Raw genomic sequence first — 7,457 nt, 5'->3', positions numbered from 1 at the left:
AATAGCAGTGCATGAGGAATGGGCTTCGTCATTTGTAAGTCATAATGCAACTTATTTTTACTTAACGACCTAAGAAAGATGATTCATCAATATTGATAGGTCGTTGCATTTCAAACAAAACATTTAAAGTTTTAAACCTGAACAGCTACAAGCAAAGCGTCATTTAGGAACATAGTAACTGTTATCGTTAAATATCTTTTAACTTGATGCTGTGGTAGAAAACGCTTAGCCCGGTTTACAGCTGGATTAAAAGTCTTAACATTCGAAAGTTTCGAACTTTTCTGTATAACCTTGACATATTTTAAGATAACTGGTTTATTTCGAACTCGTGGATTAAAATGGGGCACAAACTGCATTCTTTGTCACGATCCGTCGAAAACTCATTGAAAAGGAGACAGGTACTGTGTGTTCGTGAAATGCTACCCACTCTTAAACTGCTTAAGTCTTTTGTTTGCGACATGAGTTGATTTATCCAGAATATATCTTGCATTAGACACAAATACGAAGACAAACAAAGCAAGCAGTAATGTAACATCATTCATTATTATGCTTCGATCGGCCGATCATTACAATTTTTTTTGTAAACAAACAGAGTTTAAGTTGACACAACACCCACAAATACAAATGTCATCAAAATATGATAGTAACATGTGTTTGTGTGTGTGTGTGTGTGTGTGTGTGTGTATGTGTGTGTGTGTGTGTGTGTGTGTGTAAGTGTGTGTGTGTGTTTACAAACGTCAATATCCATACCTCGAGATATGACATCCATTCGTAATGCTTCTCCCCACGCGGTCTCCAACCCAAGCAAGGTCCATTGTCTGTATACATAATGAGAAAAATCAATTTGCGACATGTTGTACATTATCTTTATACGGTTTTCCCCTTTTTACCAGTTTCATGAACTTCTTTTTTTAATTCACATGTATACCTGCAAAAGATGATAACATTATTGCTTTTCGCTTGATATGGACATAAAATACACCAATGTGGATCGAGTCTTTAATAAAGACAAATGAATGACGCAGGGCGCAGCTTTTGCAACTAAACGAGTGAGGGGGAATTATAGTTATGATACCATAGTGCTTACCGAATGAAAGCAAAATTAAAAAAAAAAAGAGAGAGGAAACGGAATACTAAAGACAGACGGGGTCTGAGGAAGAAAAGTGGTTTTTTTTTTTTCTTCATTGTTATTATTTCTGACAGACTTGACTGTACGAGGGGATACATTGTGAAGGGTTATAGTCCCGGAACACTAGCATGTGCTCAATTTTGAAATCAATATACTCCCTATATTGATTATCAATTTTTGCGAGGTGCCTGGAACATTAAAAAAAGTATTTTTATTTCAGAGTCAGAAGCACACAAAGCAAAATCAGAAAAAAAAACATTCTTAAAGTGGGATCTCCAACAGAAGCAATCTTGTGAGAGAGTGACCCTACTGTGCATTAGTACACTATTTGAAGATTATGTAAACTCAAACTTTCAGAAGTTAAAAGAAAAATGTTCAGGAGATCATAAGAATGCTAAAGATAGATTAAAGTCATGAAAGTAAAGAAATGAGAAAGAAGCTGGAGGACAGACTACAGGTGAGTGAGGCGACAATACAGTGTATATGAAAAAAAAATATAATCACAAGCATTAATTATTGTTCTTTACCTACCAATGTATACGATGGAACATATGCCACTGTCAATGTATCTATATGGTAGGCCTACTTCATTACATGAAGTTATTATATCAGTTAGATATAATATAATCTTCCCACAATTTTAAGCATTAAATTTTGACGTAAAGTTAGCCCTTGATTGTAAGTCCTTCTAATGTCCTATTAATTTTTGTCTTGGTGTCAGAAGCAACAACAACACCAGCAAATATTTTCGCCCTTTCTTTGGAGACTATGGAAATCGAATCAGTATACATCAAACATTTCAACCATTTTATTAAGGGTTAGAATTTAACGACTTTCAAAGGTTTGCAATTTTTGTGAAAAGGTGATCGGAATGAGGATTATAGTCCTTGGATAGAATTCCCCTTTCTTTTATATTATTTAAAGATTTACACATTCCTCTGCCAGAACAAAACAATGAAGGAAAGGTTGATGTTTGATACACTGAACAGCGGAAGGCTTGAATGAGCAAACCAGAGACTGCCTTTCTCTATAATACCTGTGCATTCTGGACGAACTCGTTCTGTGCAATTTGTGGAGCATTGTAAGCGTAGATTCATAGTATAACTTAATGCATTACACTGTAAATCACAGGAAATCATACATAATCATTGAATGACAGCTGCTATAGTTAAAGGACATTGCTTCCATGTTCTTACTGGAAGTTTGCTCTCCCCTTAGAAATCCTTCGTATGTTGTGGACGCATCGTCGTAAAATTTGTCCAGGTAGAACTCCTTTCTCACGAAGTTGGATATCGGCGACACGTGAATTCGTTCGGGCCCCTAATACATGGGAGAGTACACAATAGCACATTCGTCACATTAGATTATGTGTAAAGGGGCCGGGACTAGGGACAAAATAATATCTGACAATCTCGAAACGACTTATAGATCCATTCATACATAGAACTGAAGTACTGAAGTTATTTGCAACAGCCACGTCTTTTACTGTTTCTTCTACTTCCTTCTTCTTCTTCTTCTTCTTCTTCTTCTTCTTCTTCTTCTTCCTATACTGTGCAGAAACTCCTAAGAGTATACTCACACACTTCCACACTTCCACAGCACCGTTACAAACTACTCTCTGAATTTCTTCCTCAAATACTACTACAACTACCACCGCTTGGCTACCGATGTACCAACAGGTATTAAACTCTGGTAACTACTGTCAGCACTTCAGTTGAAGTTGAAGTTCATTATCTAAACAGTTTATATTCACATCCAGAAAGACTTCCATATTATGTACCCCCACTATTCACCTACATTGTATGAGCTTCCTCTGAAGTCCGCATTTCCCTATAGGACACCGAGATCAATGTTACCCTAACTCTAACCCTAACTCTAACCTAACCCTAATCCTAAACTGAGTAAACTTTAATCCTAATCCCAAAGCCACCTAAACTTATTCATGTTACTTATACATAATGCATTGCGGGGGGGGGGGTCGATGGCAGTCTTGCCTAAATGATACAGGATAATGGCATACAATGTCATGGCATAATACATAACAAAAGACACATGCATTAATACAGAATAAAAGGTACCAGAAAATAGCATGAATGCTAATCAAGTCCGATACCTGTCCTGTCTGATGCAAAGGTTCTAAAAAGGTAATAAGTACACTGCAATGAATAGCTCTACAAATTGTAGTTTGAAAAAACATGAAACATGAACATATTTACAAGCATTCATTCTGCCATAGCTAAATACACGATCCAGTTTTTTGGTTTGTCTGCTGCGTCAAGCAGACAAACCTTCTTCGACCTCAAGGTCATTTCTAAACTTCTGGGAGAAACGAGGGAATTCAATCATAAAATCGGCCTATTCGTATACATTGTCAGAAGGCCTATTATACGATGAAGTCACTTCGGGTGACAGATTTCTGGATATAACGCTGGTCCGCTTTGGACCACAATGAAGGTAATATACATACATCTGGGTACACCGACTGCTGATCCAGATCAATGATTTTCTTCGTGAAGGGGTGCATCACTTCTATATTATCGTCCGAAGTTTCTGCCATGGTTGTCCCAGTAATGGAGCGAGCGTAATCTGTGCCCGATCTCGTTCCTTGCACGTCGATGAATGAACAAAGCTCAGACGATTCCAGTTCTACCTCTCGACACAAATAAAGTCGCACGCAATACAATGTATCCATAAAGGCGTAAAAGCTACCGTCGACAAAAAAAAAGAAAGAAAGAAAGAAAAAAAAACTGTCAGTGCGTAAATAGTGCCAATCCTGTTCGTTTCTATTCTATCAGGTCTCCACACCTCAGTGCTCAGTATAAATCGCCTTACCCGTATCTTCTCGAGTGTCAGACAACCATAATGGGGGAAGTTTTTGAAAGGAAACAATGTTATTTAGACGCGTTGCGCTATATTACTTTTCTTGTATTACCTTAGAGCGACGCACCTATGTTTAAAGTGCAATTCAACACGAGTATGCCCGTAATATTTATGTTGGCTCTAATAAGCAGAGTAACATCAGAGGGGGGATGGGAGACGTTTCATCGAAATCAGACCTTAAGATATTGTTATGACATTTTTTAGTTTATAGTTTTCGAGAAAAAATGATGAGTGGAGCATTGTATATATATATACATACGCAAATTGGAGGAGGTATATCATTGTCGTCCCTTTCATATCTCACTCTGACCTGTTTAAATCATATAACTCTCCAATATGAGAAATCGCACATGTAAAAGAATGTTGCGGAGTTTTAAATTATAGTTTCACATGCTTTCATCAAAATTACGACAAACGACTTTGGAAATGGTGTTGATCCAATCTCCTTAACAATATAAAGGAGAGTACCACAGTACATGTGATGCCATCACCCTGTAGAAACTGGTTCTATACAACTTTAAAAACAAAAACACACAACTTCACCTGGCCCTAGTGTTTATGCTCGCACCTGGTTCCAGTCCAAGCTATTGTAACAAAAGACTATGACATCATCACTTCTGTACTTTTTTATCCATTCGATCATTAAACTGATATTATGGAGCTTTATACTTTGGTCGAGGAATTAACAAATGCAACCTCAGTGGTTGAGAGGATGACGTCATCACCTCAGAATTCTCCTTTCGGTCTGTACACATGAATAATATTTAATTTACGAAATTCATATCTTGGTCAATGATTTATAATTCCTAACCATTTCTCCCGTCGTTGCTATATTATGATTATAGAATGATACAGTACATGGTCCCAGGATACATCTTTATAGCTGATTTCACGTCAAAACAGAAGAAATTTAAGATTTATGTCCTTTTCAATGGAAAACTTGTTAAGCTGTGCATGATGACACTAGCTGCTTCATAAGACAAGGGAAACCTCTATACGGATCTTAGAGGCCCGTTGCATAAAAGTTACAATTATGCTAACTTTGCCATCCAATGGTAACTTCCATGGAATTCTTGATTTTGATTGGCTGTTGAGTATTGTTGCCATGGTAGTTACCACTGGATGGCAAAGTTACCATAATAGTAACTCTTATGCAACGGGCCCCTGCATGCCGCACTGTTAGTCTGATTTCATTAGGCCTACATCATATTTTGATGAAAGCCACATTGGGCATCGAGGAGTGGAATTGCACACTTGTACTGCAATTACAGACACACAAAAAATGTGCAGACTATGGGAATTAGGAGGAGGTATCAGGTTTACTAATTCATATTTACATGACGAAAGTCGATCGTATTTGCGGAGTTATGGCAGCGTCAGTTGTCATTCACACACTGCATTTCGTTTTGATCTATAGCGCCCTCCGGCTGGTTGGGTTGCCATACATGACACCTCCAGTGAGGAGCACAGACACATAATAATGGGGTGCTTTCTCCGTTCATTTTGTCGTTTCAGTGACGGTCAGCGACTCATGGTATTTATCACTATTGTTATACCCCTTTGCCTGTTCGTTCGCTTCAACCATGTAGAGCCAACAGATGGGAGACTGTTTTAGTATCGAAAATTGTAATTATCACACAGCACACGCACACACATGCGCGCGCACACACACACACACACACCACCACCACCACCACCACCAACAACAACAACAACAACAACAACAACACCAACCAACCTAATAAGAAATTACATCGTAAAAAGCAAGCGCTGATTTTAGTTGTGGTAGGATATTCAGACATTCCTTTTTTCACTACCAGCTTTTGGGGTGTTTACTTTTAGTAAATCATTATTCTCAGCTCTGATTTGTGTTTTCTTGTAAGAGAGGTCTACCTGTGCGTTTTGAATGCCACAAAACCTTTTTTTATGGGGGGGGGGGGGGGGTGGAGGGGTAAGATTGAAAATGTGCAGCTTTCTCTGAGTGAGAAATCTGCCCTCCAAGAAATATCATACATAATCATACACAAAAAGTTACATCTAAAACAATTTTTGTTAAACTAATCATTTTCATTTTCATTATGATAGTGTATTCATGATGAGTCCTAAGATCGAGTTCTAAGAGTAAGAGGACTCGTGTATTCATATGGAAAGTTAAAGGGACATTCCAGATGATTTTCATAATTTCACATCATGTAGGCCTAGTACGGTACATAAATCGACAGCTTCATGCATAGATTCGTGGAATTTATTGTGGTCCTTGAGTAGAGAAACTAATAAACTGAAAATCTTAAACGAATTACACTGCAACAGTGTTGATGACATCAGAGCCTCACATATTATGTGTTCACTTTGACATATTGGTTGTTTAAAAATGTTGTCCATTCAGTGGCCATTTCTGTGTGGTGGAAAGTGCTTTTGTGTGGGACTTTTGATTCAGTGACCAAGATGATGTGCATATCAAGTTCTTCTTGGTTGTGAAGACATTCACTTGCTTATGTGCATAGGATAGCACACCTGTGTACAACAATTGTTTATTTCTAGAGGGTGAATTTTTGTGTGCGGCCTTTGACAGAAATGGGTACTTTCTTTTGCTGTCCAGTGTAGTAAACATACAGCACAACACTATACGACAACAGGCATTTCGTAGGGCGTACATGAAACCCCCGAATAGATGAAGGTTAAATTACCAGGTGTTATTATTCCTGTCCCATCGTGTATAAAACATACGTGTATAACTTTAACATAACTTTATGAGGGTGATACAGGTGTTTGTTTGTGGAAAGAGTTTGGAATTGCAGGATTCAGAATACATCATCTCTCTATTATGAAATTTATCTTGCAGGGAATCCAGCAGAGAAGCTCAGCACTAAGGATCCGTTCACTACTGACTTTCCACAAGCAGGAATATTTATGCGTGTGGTATGTGGTGACAGTACGCTTTGACTGGCGTCGCCTTCGCTTCTAGCAACGATTCTCTGCGAGCTGCTGCAGGCTGACTCTTTGACACACCTGCGCATCGACGGCGCGGAATGCATTTTTTTATCGGACGTACCCATCTGTATTGGTATTTTGTGAAATTACGTCATCGGTTTAGCTGGCAGTAACTCCGTGCACCTTGCACTGTATGGTTTCAAACGGACTTCAGTATCCAGAGTAAGTCACTATTTGCCAATACCTGCTCATTTTAGAGCTTATCTGGCCGAGTTTTCTAAATATGTCGCAACCTGCTACGTCTGCCTACCATCGCCGCGCATCAGTATCGGCCATCTGATTCGTGTTATGCACATGTAAACATACACTAACTGCATTTTTAATGTAGTCCCACACATACCTTTTCATGTGAGCATATAGTGATATTTCACTACAGTTTCAGTTCCGTTCAATTTCAGACATTTGCATGTTGCAAACATGATCTTGAAGTTGATGTAGGGATGTCAGTGGGGAAAAA

The sequence above is a fragment of the Diadema antillarum genome, unplaced genomic scaffold (assembly GCF_040938485.1).
Source record: "Diadema antillarum isolate AM-2024a unplaced genomic scaffold, OU_Dant_1.0 seq00000119_RagTag, whole genome shotgun sequence".
Classification (NCBI taxonomy): Eukaryota; Metazoa; Echinodermata; class Echinoidea; order Diadematoida; family Diadematidae; genus Diadema; species Diadema antillarum.
The sequence above is the reverse complement of the archived record's forward strand: the minus strand, read 5'-3'. Positions refer to the sequence as shown.